We start from the raw sequence: 26,518 nt of genomic DNA, 5'->3' as shown, positions 1-26,518 counted from the left end.
GTTTTAAGTAACATTCTTTATGAATTGATTTGGAAAATACACATGCAGAGATCTTTCCAATATTATTTTGTAAATATTATATTTTGTAAATAATATATTTTGTAATTAGAACTGCACAAAATAATGATGATTCAATTAATGGTACAAAATGAGAAATTAATCATTATTTTATTATATCAAGCAATTTTCAAGTGTACTATGAAAGCTTGTATAACAGTAAAATTTCATTCACAAATAATTAGCAAACTCAAGTGTCTCACATTTTAATGAAATATGTTACATTTGGATTTTACATTTATAAAGGAATTATAATAACCAAAATCATTATATGTTGATATTTTAACCAAAAAAATTGCTTTTTATTCAAATGATAGAGATTTTTTTGAAAAAGCATAATTAAGGAAAGATTATTTCAGTATGAAAATCTTATTGTTGATTTCCTTTTAGTTTTATTTTCTTCCTAATCTCTGCAAAATTACTATTTACATAAAATAGATCTCTTTTTAATGCCAAAAGTCAACATATGACTTTCTAATGCACATGTAATTAATGTATTTTTCTTTCTTTAAGTGATCAATTTAAACACCTAGAAATACATAATATATATTTTAGTTTTTAAAGAAAATATGATTTATATCTCTTTATGTTTCAGTTGTTTGGTTAACAAATACTATGTTTTCCCCAAAGTAAGACTTAACAAGAGATGAATAGTGCCAATCCCAATCAGTCTATCCTTGCCCTCTTTGCCATTGCATAGTGGTCACTGAGAAAGAGAATAGTGAGGTAGAATCTTCTGCTTGACATTGGCCATCACCATGGTAATGTTATTAATTACAGCTGAAGTTCGTTTTCCAGATCAGTCTTATATTCCAGGAAGTAAAACTGAAACATTCATTCCAAAACATCCCAAAATGCTCAGAGAAAAAATACTGTAATAAAAAAGACAAGTCCATATACCATGAATTGGCAACAGCTGTTTCATTGTCATCTTATGAACAGAAACTGGAACAACTTGATACATTTTAAGGTGCTAAGAAATAGAATATTTCTATAAATATCAAATTGTTTGTGGTAGTATCATTAAACTTAATGATACAAAATACTATGACAAAATACTATACCCGCATAAATTTATATGAAAATTGAAACACTGAATCTAATATTAGTGTTTATGTGTTTATATATTAAAGCAGCCTAAATTATTTGAGTTATTTTACTGAATTAGCCAGGTGTCCCAAAACATTAGAGATAAAGTCTTACCAAGGGCATATGCTTAAAATTTAGCATCAACCAATGAAATTGCTTTTTAAAAATTATAAAATAGACTATAGTTAGCATCTTTATCATATCCTATAACAGGTAAAATTGTGCAACTAATGAAAAAGTGCTTCAGGAAATGTATAGAAAATTACTTGTTGTGGTTTTTTGATGAGGCACATTGTTCTACGATTTCAATAAAATTTGCATGTAGCTAATGTTATCTACAAAGTTGCATTAGTGACTAAAAGCAAGACTTCAAGCCTAATTCCACAAATGAAACTCAAGTTTTACTATTGAAGAATAACTTATACACAATTTGCCAAACTTTACTCAACACTAGATAAGATGAAAATGTATCATATTAAATAATTAGAACAAATATTTTATATATTAATGCTTAATGAATATAACTGGAATATTTACAACCATAGAGACACAGATTAAGAACTGAGACATATCTCAGCTAGCTTCTATAACAGCAGGTTAATATTTTCTGCATCAAGGCAAGTGTTGATCTGATGTTAGGAAAGAAAATTCAGTTAATTGACAAGGAAACTTTACATCAGAATGATTTATTGTGATTTATAATCATGAAACAAATTTGATTGCATGTGTCAAAAGAATAAATCAATAGCAATAGGAAAAATTTTAGGAACAGATGGAAAGTAAAAGCAAGCTAAGTTTTTGACATGCACCAGAATAAAATGTATTTGATGACTATATGCAAATTGAAGAGCCACACACAAGAACCTCAAACTTCAGTAATAAGAAAAACAATAGGTCATTACAGAGTAAAACTTCAATTAATAAATAGAAAATGGGAAGAAAAATCATATTTTATTAAAAGCTTGACTTTTGTTGTTCCTTGTTCATACACTATGTAATAAAAACATAGCAAACACTAAATCAGAAAAGAAATAACAAAATAAAAATGTAGGCACAGAAACTTAGATAACATAGTTAAATACTTTAATAGTTAAATTGGAGGAAGACTGAGGTACTGAAATTGTCAGGATCTTTAAAATGTGATGATTGGATATCAAATAATTTTCTTTGTATGAAAATGATGAAATGAAATGTATGAAATGAAAAAGGCAGACCCTATTTACTTCATGCCAAAAAGGAGACAGAGATATGACAAGGCTGAAAACAGCTATGTGGAGATAAAGTCACTTTGATGGAAAGGGCCCCTTCCACAGTAAGGAATGAAAACCGTGATCCACGTGAAATGGGAAGATGGGCAAAGATGAGCAGGTGCTGACAAAGCAGGGGCTCTAGAGTTTCAAGTGTGCCTTGTTCATTTCCAATATAGAGAACGTGTTTATACTATATGTTTTGAACAGAATCTCTTAAAAAGAAAAATTAGGCATAGATTTGTTAAGCTAATATGCATGCGAAACAAATATACAACTTGGGAGAACACTGAACTAGAAAAGCTAAAATAAATTTGGCACAATGGTTTCTTCTAACATTTCTACAAGATAACATAAAATGGAATAAGTAATACCATAAAGTATCTGTTATGTAATAAAAACAAATTGCTAATTTAAAAGGAAAATATTTATTTCTTTGGCATTAAATCACAGCAGTTCGGTATATTAGATTTTCCATAAGTGCTAATGAAAAATGTAGTTTTAATTAAAGGCAATAATATCATAATAAAAACATACTTCATTAAGGAATTCTTCCAAAACATAACTTTTCCTTTTTACCTCTACCTAGAATAAGTAAGAGTCAAAAGGCTCATATTGGCAATTCTGGGTAGACTCCTAGAAACACTGATTTTCAATATTATGTCTTAGCTGCATGAGGCTCTGCTCCAAATAAAGAAATAAAAATTGTGTGAGAGTATGTCTTACACAGTTAGAACATACTGGTACTCAGCATACAGCAAAAAGAGTTACTTTTCAACAAATACACACGGGAAAATAATTCAATGGAGAAAAAATAAAAGTGGATGTTTAACTTAAACCATTTGAAACTCTAATTCTATTAAATTAAATCTTAATTTCAGAAAGCAACGAACAAAAATTGACAATGAAGTTTAATAGGATCTCTGCAAGACTTCAGAATAAAATAATTTTTAAGCTGTATTAAAAGTTTAAACACTGCTTATATCTCAGTTATCTAAAAACTCCTGAGAATGTTCTTCAAAATGTTCTTTAAAATCTAAGTACATCCCCGCCTCACTCTGAATATCTATTTCAAAGCCACCATTACATTTTCCTTGATTATGGTAATGGTCTGGGAATATGCTTCCTTCTTACAGGTATTTTCTTGTTCTGATGCACTTTTATTAGACAGCGCCTACCTCGGTGGGCCAACTTTGAAAATGTGAACGATACAAGCATTATCTGCCCTGGAGGAAAATGAGAGGAAGGTCATCTGTTGGCACCACTATGCAACAACGCAAGCCCTACTTTACTAACTTGAAAAGTTTCATACAGGAGACATAAAATACAATATTTTATTTTAGTAATTCCACTGTACTTGGAGATTTATTATTATAGCAACCTAATATTCAGGCAGAACATTACACACAAAATACATGAAAACATACTCATTGGCACCTAAATAATTTTGTAAAATGTGCATTTATTTGGAACCATTTGATTGTGTGAATTTACTTTTCACCTGTGAATATGATGGAATCAATAAAGAGCATATTTTCAATGAAAACTTACTTGTAAATTTGAATTGCAACCATGGAACTTAAAAAGTTTTATAAAATACTGTATCATTAGTTTTATGTCATGCTTTAAAAACATTACATTTGAAATATAATGGGAAAATAATTTTTAAAGTTGAATTTATCAGTTTTTTTATTCATGAAATGTACCCAGAAAATGTAAAATTAGAATGTGTTAGAGATCATATTTATAGCCAGCACACTGACCTAGACATGAAGTTATTTAAAGAAGGGGCATATATTTTTTGTTTCTTTGTTTTAAATGTCCAATGATCTGATTTAAGTTGTATATTTTTTTTTTAAAAATTATATTAGTAGTAATTAGTAATCACTAACTATGCTTTTTTAAAATAGGTACTAAAATGAGTAAGAGAATGATGTCTAGGTCTTTTTTCATAGCTGGGACAACATATTCAACACTAAAAACTTAAAGGACAGGAGGTTTATTTTGGCTCAGATTTTAATCAATGGTCAGCTGACTTTAAATAAAAAATCAAATGGTGAAAGGACCTTTCCAAAGGACAGCTGCTCATACCATGCCAGCCAGGAAACACAGAGAGATGCCAACAAGGAGATACACTCTTCCAGGCCATCTGCCCTGGGATCTCCATCTTCTGGCCCACCCTCACCATCTAACGGCTCATTCAGCTCTCAACTCTTCTGTGGATTAATCCACCAATGAGTATAGTACCACAAAGATCTAATTACCTTCCAAAACCTAAACCTCTGGACATGTGAAGATTTTGAGGAACATTTTAGATTTAAGTCATTACATTCCATCCCTAAACCCCAACAGATTCATGTCCTTCTCACTGTGCAAATACACTTCTTCATTCTTTAGTATTCACCAAAGCCTTAAGAGTTTCAGCATTGTCAGGATGACAAATCTCAAGTTTTCTCCAAGATCCAAGGTTGACCCCTAGCCATGAGCCCCATAAAAAAAAAAAGTTATAAACACTTTCAACATACAATAGAACAGAATAAACATTCCCATTAGAAAGGGGAGAAATAGGAGGGTAGAAAATATTGCATCAAAGAAAGACCAAAATTCAGCAAAACAAGCATTACATCCTGCAGTTCCAGGCCCAGTATCTGGGTCAAGTTGCAGTGAGATGAGGGCTCCAAAGAGATTAGGTGAGTCTAAACCTGCAGCACTGCTGTTGGTGGCCTTCATGGCCATGCTCCTAAGTTGTCTACACTCACGAAACTCAGCTTTGCACAAAAGATGATATACATTGCTAGCATCTCCAACATCCTTGGGTCTACTTTGGCTTCACTCTTGTAGCTTTCTGTCCTGCCCTCCAAGCTGCACACTGCCATCCTTCACTCTTGACTCTTGCATTCTGCATGGCTGAAAAAATCAGCAAAATATTGATGATAAGATCTACCACCAATTTAGACAGTAGTCGGGATCCCTTGAGTTACGGTTGCAGAGTACTCTGAGTGCTTGGATAGCTAAGTACTGAGATAAGAATTCCAGAAAGCCAGTTTTCCAGGTAGTGTCTTTAAATCAATGGGCATATGGGCTGTCTTCTCAAATAAAAACTTTACGGTTTTGTAACCTTGATCTTGCAAAGGATGGGATCTTGGTGATTCCTGATATAACTTCAAGTCATCTGTCCTATTTTTCTGATACAAAGTATGTTTTTCTAAAAAGTTAACTTTTCCAGCAATCTAGATATATGGCATATATGATCTCCAACTTTGTGAGTACTTTTTTTCCTGATAAAACTGGCAATGATTTAACAGTTGTCTTTTGCTCCTGATTTTCACTGTAGATCTGGCTAAAACCTAGTGGTAATACCTGTATCACAGATTGGAAATAGAGCTGCTTTGAAATTTCTTACATCTCATTAAATAGTCTGCTGTCTTTAAGTTATTCAGAAAGTTTCAGGATATGGACAAATTAAAGCAAATTTTCTTCTAGATTATAACACACATGGTCCAGCTGCAAACAAAGTCTTTGTTCCGCACAGAATCCTACTTAATCTGACCGTCCCTGTGTTCATATTTCTCAGCTCTGTGTTCTTCTGGGCTTAGTCAGAATCTCCTATTAAACTCTACTGACAGCATTTTAGGGCTTCTCTTGTCACCATCTCCAGATCTTTCCAAACGCCTTCCACACAGCAATTCCAAAGACATCTGAGCCACATGGCCAGTTGTTCAAACACAGCAAGATTTTACCCAATTTAAGTTAGTCACTTTTTTGTTACTGGAACAAAATATTCAACCCCCACAGTTTAAATGAAGAGAGGCTTGTTTGGGATGAGATTTCAGTCTATAACCACCTATCTCCAAGGCAGAAAGGACATGGTGGAGGGGCCTGCACAGAGAACAGTTGCTCATGTTATTCAGGAAACACAAACAGAAGGGAGGAGCCAGGGAGGAAGGTACATCCTTCCAGGCTATGCCTCTGGACACTTATCTCTTCAAACCCTGCCTGGTCTCCTCAGAGTGCAGTCAGCTCTGAATTCTTTACTGGATTATTGTACAGATAAGAAAAGAACTCTCATAATCTAATCATCTTCTGAAAGCTCCACCTTGGAACACATGAGGCTTTTGAGGAATATCTATACTTAAACTGTAATAAATGTTGTACTAATTCCAAAATGTTTCATTCACTTTTTACTGAAATCAGTTACAATAAGGCTTATTCTTAGATTTGAAATCTCAGATATTATTTTATGGGTACTGATATTTCAGATTGACACCTTAGAAAGAAATTACTTGTTTTTTAAATATTAGGCATAATGTTTAAAATAATCAAAATCGAAATATGCAACCTAAAAATATCGTGAATATTTCATGAAAATGCCTTCATTTTTAAGCAGTTTATTTGTGGCTAAATTAGGTAGAAGAATTCTATCTTTATATAGGTCAAGCGATGTTTAAAAACATTGATTTTTAAGAACATTTGTGCCTTAGTTACTTTCTTGTTGCTGAGATGACACGTTTGACACTTACAGACTGAAAGAGGAAAGGTTTATTTTAGCTCGGTTTGTAGAGGGTTCAGTCTTCAGTGGTACGGCAGAGGATCAGGGCAAGTGACAAATCCACGACATGGATGGCAAGAAGCAGAGAGCACCTAGCCTTCCCTTTCCTCTTTTCCTCTGTACTTGCTCCAGACTCCAGGTCTGTTGATTGGTGCCATCCACACCCAGGATGGGGCTTCTGCCTTTAGTAAATCCACCCAGCTACACTCAGAACTCTGTTAAAACAATCAAAGGTTTAATCCAGTTATAAGGCTCTTAACCCTGCATTACACACCTGTGATCCAGCCACCTCCAAAGCCTCACCTACAAGTGCATGAGGCTTTGGGGAACATGTAGATATATGGCATAACAATACGATTATACAAAAACCACCATTTTTTATATTAGTGAACATGTCTGGGAAAATCAGTTTTTGCCCTGAGCATTTTCAGATCTTTGAAGAAATCTGCTATGTGCTCTTATGGTTTAAGAGTAAAATTTTCCCAGTCTCACAACAGGAGTAGAACATGGTGACAGGAACAGGACCCTGCGAGCATGACTTCTGAAGATGCGAATCTGTCCTTAGTGCTCTCTTCTCCCTGCTTTCTGGCTGCCAGGACATCAGCACCTTTTCTCCACTCTGCCCTCTGATTGCTCTTTCGGCTTTGGGGTCAACAGACCACGTACTGAGATTGAGAGGCAAATAAATCTGAAGTTTTCAAGAGTCAGGTATTTCGTCACCGTGACAAGAAAGTGACATATATAAACAGCTAAGAAGTTTTTCCTTCTAAGAAAACTGCTTGAAGAAAGTCTTCATTTCAGTGTCATTTTGTATGGTAACATAGACTGATGTGAAATTTCTAAAACTCTTAATTGAAAAAACTGTGAGGTGATCTGGGAAAATTACTTATACATACTTTCTTTCTTTCTATGACATAATAACAGAAATTATCAACTTAAAGGGTAACACAATTAATTTCCTGCCAAAGTTATTCTGTAGAAGACTGATGATAAAGATTTTCACTGAGTCATCTTATGAAAGATAAAATATGCAACATTTTTGCTATTTTTAAACTCTGTTTTTTTGTGAAGAACCAAGCACAAGAACTGGGAGTTCTTTTAATCTTGGGCATTCATTCATTATGTAAATTAGGGAAACATAAGTGTAGGACTGATTTAACATTCTAAATCAACCTCTTAAGCTCTTAAACTATTTCAGCTTTTATTGAAGATTTCATCAATTACCTACTAACCCTAATAATAAGATACCTAACAATCCTTCAGAATTAATTTCTCAGTGAATTTTTCTGTTTTATTTCTGTCGATCATGTCCTTAATAAATTTAAATTCATTTGGCTGACTTTTGCAATGAAATACTATTAGTAATCTTTGAATAATTGAAACATTGTGAGCTGCATAAGCCTTTGAGTATTATTTTTCTCTCCTCTTTAGGAATGGTCAAAATTACATTAAATATTGTCTTAAAGGTATCACTAACTCTCTGTGATTCAATATCAAAGTCAGCATAGATGATTAGACAACTGAAGTTTTGTATTAATCCTAAACATATTAAGATATATTTTGACCATTTATATATCATTGAATAACATGCCTTTCCAACAAGTGACAATAGAAACTGAGCACACAAAAATATGGGACATTAGGATAAGAATATTAAAAATTTCTGTCTTGCCTGTTATCTGTTTCACAAATTAGATATTGTCATGGTTTCTGTCTGTGTCCCCCAGGCCTCCTGAGTTTGCATTGTGTATTTGTGATGGTTCATTGTCCAGTGCTTAGATTGATGGTGTCAGTGTGCCACCCCCATAGGGGTGGAGCCAGGATGTGATGTAATGGCAGGAAGAAGGTGTGTCTTGCTCTTTGCCAGTTCTGGTTTTGCTGTTTGCAGCCACCATGAACAGCGGCCCAGTCATGCCCGCCTGTCCTGGAGCCAACTGAGTTTGGACTGAAACCTCCAAAAACTGTTAAGAAATAAACCTTTCCTTTCCCAACTTTGGGCTTCAGGTATTTTGTCTCAGTGACGAGTAAAAAGTAACTAAGACAGATATATTAGATGATAGATAAATAGATAGATAATACATAATTTGAGATAGGAAATTAAACATATGCACTAATGCATCACAGTAGTAAAATAACAATATTATGATATATATAAATGAAAGAGTGTAACATTATTTTCTAATAATTGAAATTATTGTCTTTTTAAGACAATATTATTTTAAAATATACATTATGATAATTTTTGTATCCAACATAATGTCCAGAAGTTCATAATCTGTTCTGTTGATAAAATCATTCACCAGTTATTAATTTATTGCTTGTAAGCTGCATTAAACAAAGGGAAATCTCAGTTCAGTAGCACTTCTGGAAAGACAGGCCAATAATTGAATACTGTCATCAGTCAGTATTTGAAAACAATGATATCAAAGCCAGTAACAAACCTTTCATTGCATTAAAGAGATTTAGGTTGTGGTTATCCTATGTAAGAATGGATGGTAAGAGAAGAATATTTCTAATCTCATCTGTTCTACTGAAAATCCTGAGTATGCATAAACCACAAGCTTGTAAGGTTCCTATAACTTCACATTTCCTACACACACACACACACACACACACACACACACACACACACACACACGTGCGTGCGCTCGCTACACACTTCCTTTTTATGCTTTTTGTTGTTCCCACTCCTTTTCTGTTAGGATTATGTTTGTTCTCATTAAAAGTGAATTTTCAATTACTTTGTCCTGTGACACTAAAATGAAGCCCCCATTTTGGTGTATCACATTCAAGTTTGTAAAGACAACATAATTTCTCTATTATCTACAAATACATTAACATTCTGCTTTTATGTCTCAAGGTGTAGAATAATTCAGACAATTTCTTCTTGTTAAAAAAGTCTACACAATGTTATATTTAAGCAAATACTTGATTAAACAAGACCTCTCCCTTTTTATTTGCTCCCTCTAAAAAGAAATTTCTGGGCATACAGTATTTAAGAGCAATTCAATGATGATGTTTTGACCTATGCTTGTTAACAAGATAGAGTTTCAATGTCTGATTTCTTGCCAACTTTGTTCTTTAAAAAACTATCAAAGAAGAAGATATAATTCGTTATTAGGGAGGATGTTTTTGTCCTTGCCAACCTTTAGTTGCCTTGTCTGATGGACTGGTTTAAATTATCATTCACCCTGTAGACTCTTGTTGAATCCCATCTACCTTTTCCACTTGGTTTGTTCCTACTTCTTCACATGTGTGTTAACACCAATTTGCCATTTGCCACAGAGGTCTCATGGTAGGTTCTTAGCTGTCATATTCTGTTGTTTTTATTGGTATAATGGAATAGCTTAGGCTGGGTAATTTACATACAGAAAAACTTAATTTTTCACCTTTTGGAGACCGAGAAATCTAAAGTTGATGCCAGCATCTCATGAGGGCTTCCTTGCTCACCTGGCATGGGAGAAGAAGGAAAGTCTAAAGAAGAACTGCATAAAATCATTCTCAAAAATGGAACCCTCAAGATGAAAAGTATTTCCATTAGGCTTTAACAGAAAACATCACTGCATTGGAGATCAAGTTTTCAACTCATGATTTTTGGAAGTGACAAAAACATTCAGAGCATAGCAAAAGCCATCCGCTCACCTTCTGGTTCATAAACTCTCCTGAATGCTTTCTAAATTACCTGAGACTAAAGATACGAGGAAGCCAAGATCTATGTTCTCTCACTTTCAGCAGTGCAGCCTTTGACTGCAGGAGGAACTTGCATAGGGCCACCTAGAGCACCACTTTCCACTCTACAGCAACAGAGAAGGGCGCAGTCACCACCACCCATGACCTCCATAGGTCCACTCACCTCTCATCTCACTCTCTCCCCATCTATCCCTACGGGAAATGAAATAAGAAAAACAATGAGGCACCATGTTGTTATGTATTAGACTTTTCTTTTGCATTTAGTAACTGCAAACTAGTGATCACTGTCATAAACATTTAGTTAATACTCAGAAAGATATACTAGATATGTTAATATTTAGTTTTCATACATCATTTCAAGATGAATTTGCCCTAAATATTAGTAAATGTATACAAATTTATAAAGATCATTATTATATAAGAATATATTTTAAAATGATAATGCTAGTATTTAACCTTATTAGATATTTATTATCCTTCTTAAAAATGGCATACTATCTTCTAAACTTTTACTTCCTGTAGCACTTTAGCTTTCAAATAATAACAGCTAATATTAAAATGATTTTGAAGTTAATAAAAATAGATTTGTTTTACCCCAAATCATGTAATATGTGATTATAAACTGAATTTTAAAAATACGTGCTGTCTTAATGATGAAATTTTAAATGTGTACATTCTGAAATTCATTTTTCCTAAACAGGTGTTATTGATATTCTATAAAGGTGAGATTTTGTATGACTTTTAGTTTGTATTGACTCTAAAACTACAATGTCCATATTTGCCCATACTTTTTACCTCCAAACTATCCATATCTATCTTTCATAAAATGCTACTATCATTTATCCAACATTTGCCTCTGAAATAATACATTTAAAAACAGCATTTCCTTAGCAATATACTCTTGAGTAGGGAAGGTTGTGTCATTTAGTTCTATCTTTGTTTTATTCATTTAAAGTTTAAACATTTATTTTCATTTACAACTTTAGAATAACTGCTTTTCATTGCTAATTTCTAATGAGAAGATATTCTAGGTATTGTTTATCCAGGGTTATTAATCTCCATATGATTTTGAAGTCATTAAATTTATCACCTTGAAAATAAAAAGATATCTTAATTACAAAAAATTAACAGTCATTAACACTTACTCTAAAATAATAATACAATTAAAATTTTAGTGAAGGTTTAGAAATGCCATTTTTCAAATTATTCAGATTTGCATTAGCGCCAGCTTTTTTAAGTCTAACAAATGGATTGATGTAACATGGTGCAGAAAATTCTCTCAAACAAATCATTATCTGAAATCCTTCCATTCAGTTCATTTACCTTTCTGAAACCAAGCAAAATAATCTTGATATTTAACTTAGAACATGTTTACCAGCAGCAAAATTAGAAAGTCTTCATCTTTTTGATTCCTATATATGGTCACTGAGAGATATACAAAACTATCCTTGGAACTTCTGCAAGGTCATCTAACAAAGGAGGCAGATTTTACTCCTGGATAAGGTAATGATGCCTATGGACATCCCCTAAAGGACATCTTCAACGGAGAATATATAGATCACATTCCTTAAATAGCAAAGAAAGCAGACCACTAAATTTAGCTTATAACTTTGTGTGTGTGTGTGTGTGTGTGTGTGTGTTTACTACTGGAGATGAATCTAAGGTAATTGAGAATTGCATCTACTAAGTTATCTTGTGATAGAAATTAGAATGCAAGTGTTCTTGTGAATGTATTTCTTGTTCTTTATTTTTATAAGTTTACTATTATGAAAAGCAGAAAATAAAGATAAAGAGGCCATGTTTAATTTAAGACAGGGAATTTACAATATATTGCCAAATATCAAACTTCCAAAGGAAAATCACATAAATAGTATTATAAGCAATAAACTAAATTAAAATAAAAAATTTTAATATACTAGTACTTAAAATGAAAAAAATATTAAATGAGGTAGTCAATACCTTTGTAAATCATCCCTCATGATTCTACATACTAGAAGTAGATGAGTACAGTATTTCTTAAGGAGATGGTTTAAATATGACTTAGCCCCAAAAAGCTCATGTTGAAATTTGATTTCCCACATCAAGGTATTAGGAGGGAATTTCTTTAAGAAGAGCTTAGATATGGGGACCACCCTCCTGAATAAACTAATGCAGTCTTGTGAGTTACTGTGTAGTGAGCCTGGCACACGGTACTCCACTTACTTTCAATTATACTCCTCTTGCACAAGAGCACTTGCCTTCTAATTTCTATCTCAAGATAGCTTAGTAGATGCTATTCTCAAAATATTCCTGTACTCTATATGAATTACCTGGTCCTTTATAACAACAGAAAATAGACTAACAGTCCTGTCCTTCTTCAATATATGTAAATTCCCTGTCATAAATTAAACATGACCTCTTTAACTTTATTTTCTGCTTTTCATAATAGTAAACCTTATCAGTCGAAAGCAACTAAGAGGTAGAAGAATGAATTAGTAATTATTCAGATAATAAAATTTAAATATTAAGCATAATTTCTCTTCTTAACTGATTCTATATTTGAAAAAATATATAAGTAGAAGTATTCCTTGGTACAATATGTCATATGGCAAAGAATTTTTGCTTATTTGTAAACATTTCTACCATTTGAAAAAAACACGTAAAATATATTTAATTGTAGAATTTCTCTAGTTATAAGCAGACATTAAATATGCATTAATTACTATTCCTGTCAGTGAGACAAAATGTCAAAACCAGCAACTTAAAGGAAGAGAAATTTATGGAACTTCTTGTTTCCAAGGATTCAGTTCATGGGCAGCTTACTCCAAGGCAGAAATGGCATGGCAGAAAAAGGTGTATGGTACAAGGCCTAGCAGAGAGATACTGCATAACCAGTGGCATCTGGGATGGAGGGAGAGAAATAAGAGAATTTGGGGACAAGGGCCAAGATTCTAGGTCATGATACCGCTGACTCACGTACTCAGATCCTCCAAATAGCACGTTCAGCTATAAACTCATTCACCAGTGCCCTGAGATCTAATTCTTGTGAACCATAGCTCTGAATTCATAAAATTTAGGGGACAATTCAGATCCAGACCCCAACAGTGTATTTGCAAGTAGCCTCATCTATATTGCTTTTCTTTCCAAATGAGTGGTTGAGTGTTTTTTTTAAGAAAACCCATGAGTGACCACATACCTTTTTTCCAACATGGAAAAAATACATCTGGTATTCTGGTTACCCTTGCCAACTTCTCTAGTAAAACTGAAAATAGTCTATGTTTATTTAAATGACATCAATTCAAGCATCATATGGTTCACTATTGTAACATACAAAACAGGTAAAAATTGGTTTTAATACTGTTATTGTATCCAAAACTTAGGAAACCCATGGCTATGTCAGAAATACACAACCTCATTTTATGCTTTCAGGAAAGCTCAGGTACAGATCTAAAACTATTTCTTTTTCTCAGCAGAGCCCTCAAAACAAGCCTATTTCAGAGAATGATGAAAGTGTAATGCAATCAAAATTTCTAATCTTTAGGCATCACACATTCCTTCCTTGGAGCTCTGCCAGGAAGTGTTCCCTCTGAGAACTGTGCTCAAACTTTCATAACAGAACTCAAATTCACTTAAATCCGTAGCATTTTACATATTCACATTTACACTAAACTAGAAAGACTGGATTAAATTCACATGGGGAGTCTCTGAGTTTCACAAAGAAAGTATAAATTTTGCTTTCTGTCTGAAAATTAAAATATATCAAGGTTGATTTACCTATCTTATTTGAGAAGTATGTATGTCACTGCATGTCATGAATAACAATAATAAGAATACAGAACACATCTGCTTAGATTTTATAGAAAAAGTGTACACGAGTGTGTCTGTGGGGGTGTATATAAGAATGTTTTTGTGTGTATGTGTCTGTCATTATGTGTAAATCTATTTGCCCTATATAATAATAAACATTAATACATAAAATGTATTGTTCCCTTTGAGATAACATCCATGTATGCAGAAACAGTGTCAGGTTAATACAAAACTCTTTGAAAACAAACCTAACTGAAGTTTAATATAGTCATGTTTCCCCTTAAACTTCTAATTGAAATAGACTTCTTTGAGGTTATCATAAAAAGTTTCTTTTTGTAATTATCCCACATTGCAAGAGAAACACACACACACACACACACACACACACACACACACGCACATGCACACGCACACACACACACACACACACACACACACTAACTATCCATATAATTTTGTCTAAATTTCAGACCAAGATTTTAAAATATGAGTTGGCACATTTTTTTTTCTACAAAGGGCAGGTAGAAACTAGTTTTAGGCCTTGTGTGTCAAATTGCTTCTGTTCCATCCATCCAAATTTGCCACTGTAGCATGAATGCAAACTGGTAGTATATCACTAAAATTTTTAAAAATAATAAAGGAGTTGACTTTTGCCTTCAGTTGCTATTGTGTTATCTCTTTCCCTAATGCATAAATGTATAAACAAAATGATAAAGTTTAAAGTGTCAATTCTAAATATTCTCCACAAATAACAGCATGCAGTAAAATTTATTCTTAGTAATAATTATGCACATTCACATGAAATCCCATTAACATGGAAATGAGAAAGATATATGAATGTTATTATTTTTGACATTTGTTGCAAATACAGTTGATAAAAAATTTTCAATTCATACTTCAGTAAATAGAAAAAAATTAAATTGATACAAAGGAACATTTAGTTGTCACATATTTTTACTTGATCATTTATTTTGTTGTACAAATTAGCCTCAAAAACTAAAACAAAATATTTTCCTAAGCTAGAAGTTATCATTTTATTCATATAGTACATTTCTTTTTTAAAAAAAGAAGACTATGTTAGCTATATGTTAATAGGATACCTAATACAATATGATATTGATTAACTTCAGAATATACTTTTTCATACTACCTGTGTTTGGAATGCTAAAAAAATAAGAACAATTTGAGAAAAGATAAATAACTATGACTGTGAACAAACAAATTGGACACTCTCAGTCTGTGTTTGTGTATATTTCTGTTACATATGTATGTATCAGTTATATATGTATCATATGTAAAAATAGATGATAGATAGTTGATAGATAGATAGATAGATAGATAGATAGATAGATATCCTTATTGGGTGATTCCAAAACTTCCAACAATCCTATAGCCTCTTTTTAGTCACTTATTGCCATTATTATCAGAAATAGTTTCTAAAATAAGAATTTTGTTGACCTTGGTTATATCATTACAATATACTACAAATACCATACACTGTGACATATTAAAGGGAAGACTTCATGTCAACAGGCAGTGTAACAATGGTTGAACTGGCTGAGGAAAGTGTAAATAATTATTATTTTTTTACGTTAAGTACAGCTTTTGTACTTTAAACATAAGTCCTGGCTAAGCCAATCAATGTAAGATAAAACTAAACAATGCTAGGTGGTTCTGAAAAATAGCCTTTGAAGGTGATAGTGGTGCTTAAAACCTTCTTAAACACCACACACCAATAAATTTTATCTAGGCAAATCATCAAATAAGATTTAAGATGTTTCTATTGAAACTCATCTTATTGCATTAGGCAACTTAAATATAGGCTCAATTAAGAAATGGAAAATGGAACTAAACCTAGTATTAGAATTAAAATTTCTGAAAAGGATCAAGATACACAAGGTATATGCATCACTTTCCCCTGAGGAATGTATTTTCATTTCACAAGCATGTACATATAAAAAAGAGAAAATAAAATTAGCAGGTCTATTATTGACAGATATGCAGACTATTTCTAACTAAAGCTTTTGCTTCTGATTATTTAATGAGGAAATAACTAGATGCTAATGTATAAAAAAGATGGAATACAAAGGTCCTTGAAAACTATTTTGGTCTATAAAACTTATAGTTCTTGATTCTTGTAACATGTCCTCAAGAATAACAGCCTTACAGCAAGAAAACTAGTTTTCAAGCTTGTGTTGAGAACATTTGTTTTCACCTGAAAAACAGGTTTTTAAAATATTTAAATGCAATATAGTTTTTAAGAATTCTTGCTTGTGCTGTCCACAGTTTGTTCAATAGAATTAATTTCAACAGACACCAAGTAAATACTATACTTTAAGTAACTTGTAGATAGAATTCCATATATTGAAAAAATCCAAGAATAGCATATGGATATATCATTTACTCAACAAAAAAGACTCTTGGATTATTTTTCTGAATATATTTCTGCATAAATTTTTAAATAAATATATCTTCAAAAAATTTTCTCTGTATTTTTATACTTGATTGTCTTAATTGATTCTATATTTTCTTTCACTTGTTTTATTAAAGTTTTCATCTCTCCAATCATTCATGTATTTAGAATATATTAAATTTTTATAAATTAATTTCATTGAGTTATAATTTACAAAAAATGACAAAAATCCATTCATAAGATGAAATCCAAATCAATCTCTCCCTCAACTCTTACTGAGGCAGTTAGTGTTTCCTTTCACTATTGTTTATTAATTCTACAATATCATTTTAACCATTTATACACAATATGTTCCTTCTCATACTTTTTCACTCAAGAAAATATTTTAGTTTTATTTCACGTATGTGTCCATTAATGTGGTATTGCATTGTATGGCTGTAATAAAATACATTATTTTCACTTTTACAGAGAAATTGGGACATTTTCAGAATTTGTTATGAATTATGCCATAAATATGTGCTCAAATATTTTAATTAAATATATCCATACCTTTTAGATATACATAATAATCATATTAATCATACGCAATTTATACTTTTACATGGATATATTTTGATTCTTTTTTTCCTCAATCCTCTCTCCTAAATTCAATCTCTCTTCACTTCCCTATTTACAGAGCTTTGTTTCCATTTTATTCCTTTTTATTGCTCTTTTTCCTTTTCCTATGCTTCCTTTCCTATTTCTCTTACCATAATTCTCTTTTTTTTAAATAATTTCTTCCCATTTTGCAATATATGTTGTACATTTTTGTCCTTATTTATTTATTCATTCAGTTTCTCACCCCATAGAGATGATGTGATGTTTACACACGTGGGTTCAATTTATTTCATTTAATGGTATGGCTTTGAGTTGTATCTATTTACCTAAAAATGTCTCAAGTTTATTCTTCTTTATGGCAGAGTACCACTCCATTTTTAAAAAACAACCCACATCCTTTTAATCCATTCTTTGGTTGATGGGCATTTAATTTATTTCCAAGATTTAGCTATTATAAACTGTTTTATAAATATGGGCATATATATATATATATATATATATATATATATATATATGTGTGTGTGTGTGTGTGTGTGTGTGTGTGTGTGTGTGTGTATTGCCATGATATGATGTTTTTAATTTTTCCAGGAAGATGCCTAGAATGGGAAACATGGGTCCAATTCTAGCTTTACTGATTTCCACAGAGGTTGCACCATTCTGCACTCCCACCAACAGTGCACAACAGTTCCTTTTTCCCCTCAGCCCCTCCAGTATCTGTTATTAGTTGACTTCTTGATTACAGCCACTTTTTCTGGAGTGACATGGAATCTCAGCATTGTTTTAATTTGTAATTATTGAATTACCAATTTTATTGAACATTTTTTTCATACATTTATTTGCTATTTATATTTTTTCATCTGAGAAATATGTATTCATCTCAAATGCTCATTTTTTTTATTGTGTCTTTCAATTTCAGGGGGTCTGACTTTTTTCAGTCCTTTATATGTCCTAGATATAAGTGTTTTTACCTGAAGGACAACTGGCTAATTTTTTTTTGCAACTGTTGGTGATTATTTTTGCTGTGAAAAACTTTTTTAATAGGATGAAGTCCCAGTCATTGATTATTTCCTGTGTGATTTAGGTTTTGTTTATTGCCAATATCTATGTCTTCAAAAGTTCTGCCTAGTCTCTCTTCCAGAAGATTTACTGTTTTTGTTTTAATATTTAGATCTTTGATCCATTTTTTATTTTAGTTCAGTGCTTAGTGATAGACATGAATCTAGCTTTAGTCATTGCCATGTGAAAAGGCAGTTTTCTCAGCACCATTTCTTAGAGGCTTTCTTCCAGGAATATGTTTGACTTTGTTGTCAAAGATAAAAGTGTTTGAGTGTGTTTGGAGTTGGCTCTGCATTTTGTAATCTGTTCCATTGATCCTCGTATCTATTTCTTTGTGAGTACTATGCTGTTTTTATAATGCAGCTTTGGCGTATAATTTCAAGTCAGGGATTGTGATGCTATCAGTCTTGACTTTATTACCTAGAATTGTTACTGTTGTTCTAGATTTCTCATGCTTGCAAATGAATTTTAGGAATGTTTCTCCTAGTTCTTTGAGTTATGATCATGTTACTTGTATCAGGGTTGCATTAAATCTGTATAACAATTTTTGGATTAGGGCCATTTTACTGTGTTTATGATCTTTCCATTTTCTGATATCCTCTTTAATCTCTTTTTTAAGAGTATTGTAATTTTCAATGTATAGAACTTTTGTTTCCTTTTTAGTTTGATTTCTAAGCATTTCATTTTTTTTGGATGCTGATGTGATTTTTCTAATGTCTCTGTCAGGGAGTTTGTTGTTTGTGCAAAGAAATGCTATTGATTTTTGAGTGTTAATCTTTTATCCAGGTGCACAACTGAATTTTGTTATTAAATCAGTAAGTCTTTTGGTGTAGCTTTTGGGATATTCTGTGCCGAATATCATGTTATCTGTAAATAATTAGAATCTAACTTCCTTTACTATCCTAATTCCTTTTTTTGTCTTTTTTAATTGCTCTGGCTAATGTTTCTAGAAATACATTGAATGAGCCTGGTGATACTGGATTTCCTTGCCTTCTTGATTTTACAGTGAAAACTTTTGGTTTTTGACTATTTGGTATAATGTTGGCTATTCATTTGTTACAGGTAGCTTTTATCAGACTGAGATAAAGACCTTCAATTCCAATATTTTGTAAGGATTTTATTATCAATAGATGTTGAACTTTGTCAAATGCATTTTCTATGTCTATTGAGACGATCATGTAGTCTTTTTTCTTGGCTCTGTTATTTATTGATTTGTGTATGTTCAACTATTCCTGTATCCCTGGGAGGAATCCTACTTGGTCATGGTTTTGTATAATAGTCTTGCTTATTTACTGCATTGTTTCCCTATATCTTATTGAGGAATTTTGTGTGTTTTTTCATTAGGGAAATTGACCTGTACTTTTCTCTTTTGGTTGGGTCCTTTTGTGATTTAGGTATCAAAGTAATATTTGTTTCCAGGAAAACTTTTAGGTATTCAGTAATACTTGCTTCCTTTTCAATTACATTAAAGAATTCCAGTGTTAGTGGCATTTGCTATCTACATTTGTTGCAGAATTCAACAGTGAATTCAGTAGAATCTGGACTCTTCTTGCTGGGAAGTTTATTAATTACATTTTTTATTTCACTGGTGAGTAGATGATTAGTTAAAATTTTTATATCTTCTTGATTAAGTTTTGGCAATTCGTATGTATCTAGAAATTAGTCCACTGCTTCTGTTTTCTGCCTTACTAGAGCACAGGTTTTTGAAGTAAGTATTAATGACCTTCTGTATATTTCTAGGATCCCTTCTCATTCCTAATTGCTTGAATTTGAGTCTTTTCTTTCCTATTTTGATAAGGTTAGCTAAAGTTTTTTTTTAATTTTATCTAATCATTGAAAGAACGAGCTCTTCAATTCATTGATTCTTTGTTTTGTTTTGCTAGTATCAATTGCATTAATTTATGCTCTGATTTTTATCATTTCCTCTCTTGTAGGAGCTTTGGATTTGACTTTTTCTAGGAGTTGAGGTTTAACATCACATTGTTTGAGCTCATTCTCTTATCCTAATGAGAGAATTCACCACTATTTCTTTCTTTCATAGGACTGATTTCATTGTATCCCATAAATTATTGTATGTTGCATCAGCATTAACATTTGTCAGTACAGTTCAAATTTTTCTTTACTTTTCTCATAACTCATCTGGTTGGGAAGGAGTGTTTCCTTAATTTCCATGTGTTTACATAGCTTTTGTGTTTTGCCATTGATTTCCAATTTTTGTATTAATTTATGGTCAGACACTATGCATAAGATAGTTTCAATTCCTCTGAATTTACTTAGCCATGTTATATGTGCTAACATGTGGTATATTTTGGAGAATTTCCCAGGTACAGCCGAGAGAAATGTGTATTCTGATGTCTATAGACATGTACCAAGTCCATTTGTTCACAGGTTTGTTTTTATTTTGATATTTTCTTTATTGATTTTTTTTTGACTAGTTGACCTATCTAACTGTGCAAATGGGGAATTAAAAATCCATATTACAACTGTGTTTATGTTTATTTCCTTTTATGTCTATTACCATGTATTTTCAGTAGTTAGGTGCATTGGTATTTGGTTATATATATTTATGATTGTTACCTCTTTTTGGAGCCGTCCCTTAACAAGCATGTAGTGACCTTCTTTGTCTCTTTTGATAAGTCTTGGCTTTAAGTTGACATTTTCTGCTACCCCTGATTTTTTCCTGAGATTCTTTGGCATAGAGTATTTTTTTTCCGTCCTTCGACTTTGTCTGTGAATTTCTTTTTGAATTAAATGTGCTTCCTGAAGGCAGTAACTTGCTTGTTGATGCAATATTCCAAGCTGTTTCTTTTGATTGGTGAATTGAAACCATATACATTGATGGTTATAACAGATGTGCATTGGCTGATCTTTCTCATATTATTTTCCTGTTTTTCATTCCCTGTGTTTCCTTTTTAATTGATTACCCTGTCTGGTGGCTTTTTTCTTTTTGTGTTCTTATGCTGTGATCTTCATTTTCTCTTTAGAGAAATATCCTTTAGAGAAATATCCTTTAGAGCATTCCAAAGTGCTGGTTTGATGTTCATAGATTTCCTCAGGTTTCTTTGTCATGAAATATCTTATTTCTATATTGATTTTGAAAAATAATTTTTGAGGTATATCATTCTGAGTTAGAGATTGTTTTCTTTTAAGGCTTGAAATATCCAATCCTAATCTCTCCTTGATTTGATGGTTTGTGTTGGGAAGTCTGCTGTGATTCTTATAGACTTTCTCTATAGGTTATTTGTTTCTTTTCTATACCTCTTTGAATATTATGTCTCCATACTGAATATTTGATTATTATATGACTTGTAGAATTATTTTGATCATGTTCTTTGGAGTTCTGTACACTTCATTTATTTGTACATGAATTTATTTGTTTATTTTTGGAAAGTTTTCTGCCATTATTTCTGTGAAGAGTTTTTTAATGACTTCTGTACTGTCTTCAGCTTTCCCATTGACTCTAATTTTATGTTATTTTTCTTTGGTTTGTCTTGTAGCTGTTAGACTGATTTTTCTTAGTTTCTTGCCATTTTTAATATGTCTTTCTTTTCTTGGTTGCTAGTCACATTTATTTTCTAGGTCTAATATTCTATCCTCACCTTCATTTAATTTGTTGCATATACTCTCAATGGAGATTTTAATCTCTTGGATTTCAGGATGGATCTGTTTCAAGGATTCCCTTTGTTTCTTATGTTGGGAATTCATGATTTCCACAATTTAAATTATTGTATTTTTATAATCTGTGTCTACTCTAATGTCTTTCACTTTGATCATCATGTTCTTTTGTACCAGAGAGATTTTCTTTTCTTTATAATTTTCCCATTGTTTTTCTTTTTCCATTACTATTGCTATCATGCCAAAAGCTATCAGTTCTTAACATCCAAATTCCTCTATCTCATTATACTTTTGGCTTGTCCTGGGTGGGCTGGGGTCCTGGGGTTACATTTCACTTTTTTGGTCATTTTTAATTTTTTATTTTGTTTTCTGTGTTTGTCTCATCAATTTCTTAGGTAGATATGTTTATCACTAGTATTGAGGTTTCCCTAGGAAATGTTTGTTCCTCAGGGATGTCTTCTAGATGTAGGTGGTTTCTTTTGTTTATCACAAAAATGTTGCTTCCCAGTTTATTAAGGATGAAAAGTTGCTATTTGGCTCGGCACCCAGTCCTTTGGTACTGGGATATCATGATGAATATGACTACAAAAAAATCACACAGTGTTATCAAAAAAGGGAGCAAAACTGATTATAACATGTCTAACTTCCTGGATAAAATAGTATAGTTATCAATATCAATAGCATCAAGTATGGCCTGGATATTAACAAAATTTGGTAGCTATTAACCTTATAACTGTAATCATAGGAGCAAATCCTAGTTATATAGTAAAATCTAATATGTACCAACTTGTATGAAATGATTTTTGTCCCTATTGGAGTGATCTTATCCTGTTATGGGAGATTTAAGAAGGATGGGGGCAAGATACAGAGATGAATGAGGTCAAATAGAGTAGAGACATGGCTAGAGGGTCAGTCAAACTTTGGGAAACTGGAGGATACGGGATAGAAAAAAATGAAGGAGAAAATGAAGAAGAAATATTGAGGTTAACCATAAATAAGACAGTCAATGTATCATGAAACCAATAGTTGAGGAAATAGACAAAGAAGACAATTAGAAGAAACAAAAACAAATGTGTAAAACCTAAATAATGCAAAAACCCAAAAAATCAAAAAGAAAAAAATGATAAAACAGAAACAAAGCAAAATCCAAATCAGACAGAAAGACAGTAACCAATTAGACAAACAAAGAAAAATCAAAGTGACAAAGTTCATCTGGTATCCATAGTTTTCTGTGTAGTGTACAAGCTGGATGTCATGAATGTATTGTGTATTCACACAAGTTTGCAATAGCATTTGTGCTGAGTATGTGACTGATCTTGGACTCTCAATGCCGAGATTAGGACTGATCTTATATTGCTGAAACCCTTTGATACAGACTGGCAACTAAACTCATTTCAGTTTTGTGCATCTGTGTGCTGGAGCACAGCACTGGTTCATAAAACTTACCAACTTCTGACTCCTCACTGCTACTTCATACTTCCATGCCAATGTCCCCACATATATAGGCCAACAGACACATGTAGATATACATATATAATCATTCACTATATGTGTATTCTCATTATTTATAGTAGTTTTAGTCTATAACTCAATGTGAATAATGAATGAACAAATACCAAACACTATTCTTCAGAAACTATCCAGAGAGGCTTTGGCTAAATTTTTATCCAGTGACCTATGTAATATATCATTGTATATGTATATATATTTCTGCTTAATGACAGTTAAATTAATATGTAATTGATTCAATGGCATTGCACACACAGTCAACCCATGTTACAAGTTAAACCTGAAGGTAGATTATATAATAATGTATATATGTGCTCCATAAGGCATACCACAGTCTTCTTGGTTTCAGGATTAGGGTTAGGGTTTAATACTGTATTTCAGGACTATTTTGAAAATTAAAACAACAGTAAACCATATAGCAATCTGGAAAGAATGTGGAAATAAATCATCTTGTTTGCATATTCTATTATTGTATGAAAGCTGAGACAAAAAGGCAAACATTTGCCTTTAACCTCAACAGAAAAATTATATTTTGGGCATTTTTAGTCAGTTTATTTTAGCTTTTAACCAATGACCATGGTAAGCTAAATTTATGAAATAAAGATGCTCATTTTAATAGCAGTTTTGATGTCTGAAGTTTCAAAAAACTTGGTACAGTCTCTGGGAAGAGATTTGCTTAACTGTGCCACTTCAAGGAACGTAGTCTTTTTATATAATAAAAATGTGAGTTGGCACATGTTATCACATGGCAAGAAACTAGGAGAACAAATGTTTACTTATGTGTTTGTTCTCTTTCCTTCTTCTTTCCCAATTCTAATTACTAAGCTCAAATTAAGTTCGCATCTTCATAATATGATTAACATACGAGTTTTGAGAGAAAATTTTGGCTTGGATTCAGAGGGAACAACTATATTCAAATCATAAAAAGGACTGTTCAACATTTCAATACTTTATAATACTATAAAAATTGATACAAAAATTTATAAATGCACTTTAATGTGTATGCAAATATATTTGTATGTGTGAATATATTTGAGAAGTGAATTGAGGAACTATTAACATATATTGTATATATATGTATAACTTTTAATAAGTTATTAAAAACACTGCATCTGATGCATCAATTAGAAATGGTGAAAGTTGTACTTATGCTTAATATTTCCCATTAACTCATATTGTAGATAGTATGATCACATTTTAAAAAATGCTATTAAATATTCCTTTTACAATTTTTTGGCACATAATTTCTATAAAGAAGATATATCACTGGCAACTTTGAAAATGTCTGTTCAGGCAAGTTTCCCTTGGTGGCTCTGAAAGAACACCACCTGTGGACTTAAGGTTGAAATGTGGTTCAGGGCCTGTGCACATTAGTGGACAGCACTTAGTAGCTGTGGAGGAAGATGAAGAGTCAGATGAGGAGGAGGATCAGGAGGTTAAACTCCTAAGTATGTCTGGAAAGTGTTCTGCCCCAGGAAGTGCAAGCACAGTTCCACAGAAAAGATGTAAAACTAGCTGCTGATGAAACTGCTGAGGATGAAGATGATGATACAGATGATGATGATGATGGTGATTTTGTTGATGAGGAAACTGAAGAGAAAGCTCCAAGGAGTAAGTCAATATGAGATACTCCCACCAAAAATGTACAAAAATCAAACCAGAATGGAAAAGATTTAAGACTATCAATACAAATGCCAAAAGGTCAGGAATCCTTCAAAAAACAGGAAGAGACTATTAGACACCTAAAGGACCTAGTTCTGTAGAAGACATTAAAGAAAAAATGCAAGCAAGTATAAAAAAGGTGGTTCTCTTCCTAAAGTAGATGTCAACTTCATCAATTATGTGAAGAATTGCTTCTGAAGACTGGCTAGGAGGCTAGTCAAGATCTCTGGCTATGGAGGAAGTTTCTTAAGAAAACAGATTAACTGTTAAAATTTTCCATTTCACCCCACTTCTGTAACAGCTGCTATCTGGCTATCCTTTTTATAATGCAAAGTGAGAACTTTTCTGACCAAGTTTGATAAAAGTTGCCCAAGTTCCATGGCCAAGAATGAGTTGTTCAAGTGCCTGTTTAATTTTTAAAGATAGAACTCCATCTTTTACTTGGTGTTACATGTGTATGGAATGTTATGATAAAATAGAAGTGGACATCAGACATGGAAATGGTGGGGAAACAAAAATACACGTGTGAAATAAAGTCAGTTCTTTAATAAAGTAAAATAAAGAAGAACTAACATTGTTTTAGATAATGTTACATTGCTATAACAAACTAGTTGAGTATAGATAATGTTTAAAGAAAAGAAGTTTTATAAAATACCACTATTTTAGAAGATGATTTTCAGAAAACATGACATGAACCTTATGCCCTATAGTTACTTCACACCATGAAAACTAGCATTGCAGGAGTACATGTATAAAATAGATCACACAGCATGAAAACAAATGTACATGGAGGAAATCAGGCTTGTTCTTTTATAAAGACTCTCTTGTGAGTACTAAATAGATTCCACAAAAAGTTGCTTAATCATTTTCAAGGGCAGCACTCTCAGTGACCTCCAGGTCCCACTGCAACTAAACATTGACAAATTGGAGATCGAATTTCCAAATGTGAAGCTTTAGAAGACACATTAAACTACATACAAATCATAGCACATGAGTTCAAAATATATCACAATAAACATTTTGATAAATCCATCTTATTAAGGTTAATTTGCACATAGTAAAATGCATCACTTTTACATGTACAGCTGAATGTCTTTGGTAAATATATGATCCGTTGAAAGTACCAGTATTGAAATATCAGTCTCCAAATGGGAAAAACAATTTTTTACACTCCTTTCACATTTAAAAGATAATCTGATTAAAACCAGAATTTTGGAGGATTTTATGCACAGTATCAAGCAATTCTTC

The 26,518-nt window shown here is 32.2% G+C and overlaps 1 pseudogene; it reads left to right on the top strand.

Moving 5' to 3' along the window:
- LOC100720845 (nucleophosmin-like) overlaps positions 1 to 25,533 on the top strand; it is a 135,338-nt pseudogene extending 109,805 nt beyond the window's left edge.
- Positions 25,534 to 26,518: the final 985 nt, after the last annotated feature.

This window comes from Cavia porcellus, unplaced genomic scaffold, assembly GCF_034190915.1.
Source record: "Cavia porcellus strain 051 isolate PalLab524CR breed Dunkin Hartley unplaced genomic scaffold, mCavPor4.1 scaffold_15, whole genome shotgun sequence".
Classification (NCBI taxonomy): Eukaryota; Metazoa; Chordata; class Mammalia; order Rodentia; family Caviidae; genus Cavia; species Cavia porcellus.
Note: the sequence above shows the minus strand (reverse complement) of the source record. Positions and strands in the feature narration are given on the sequence as shown.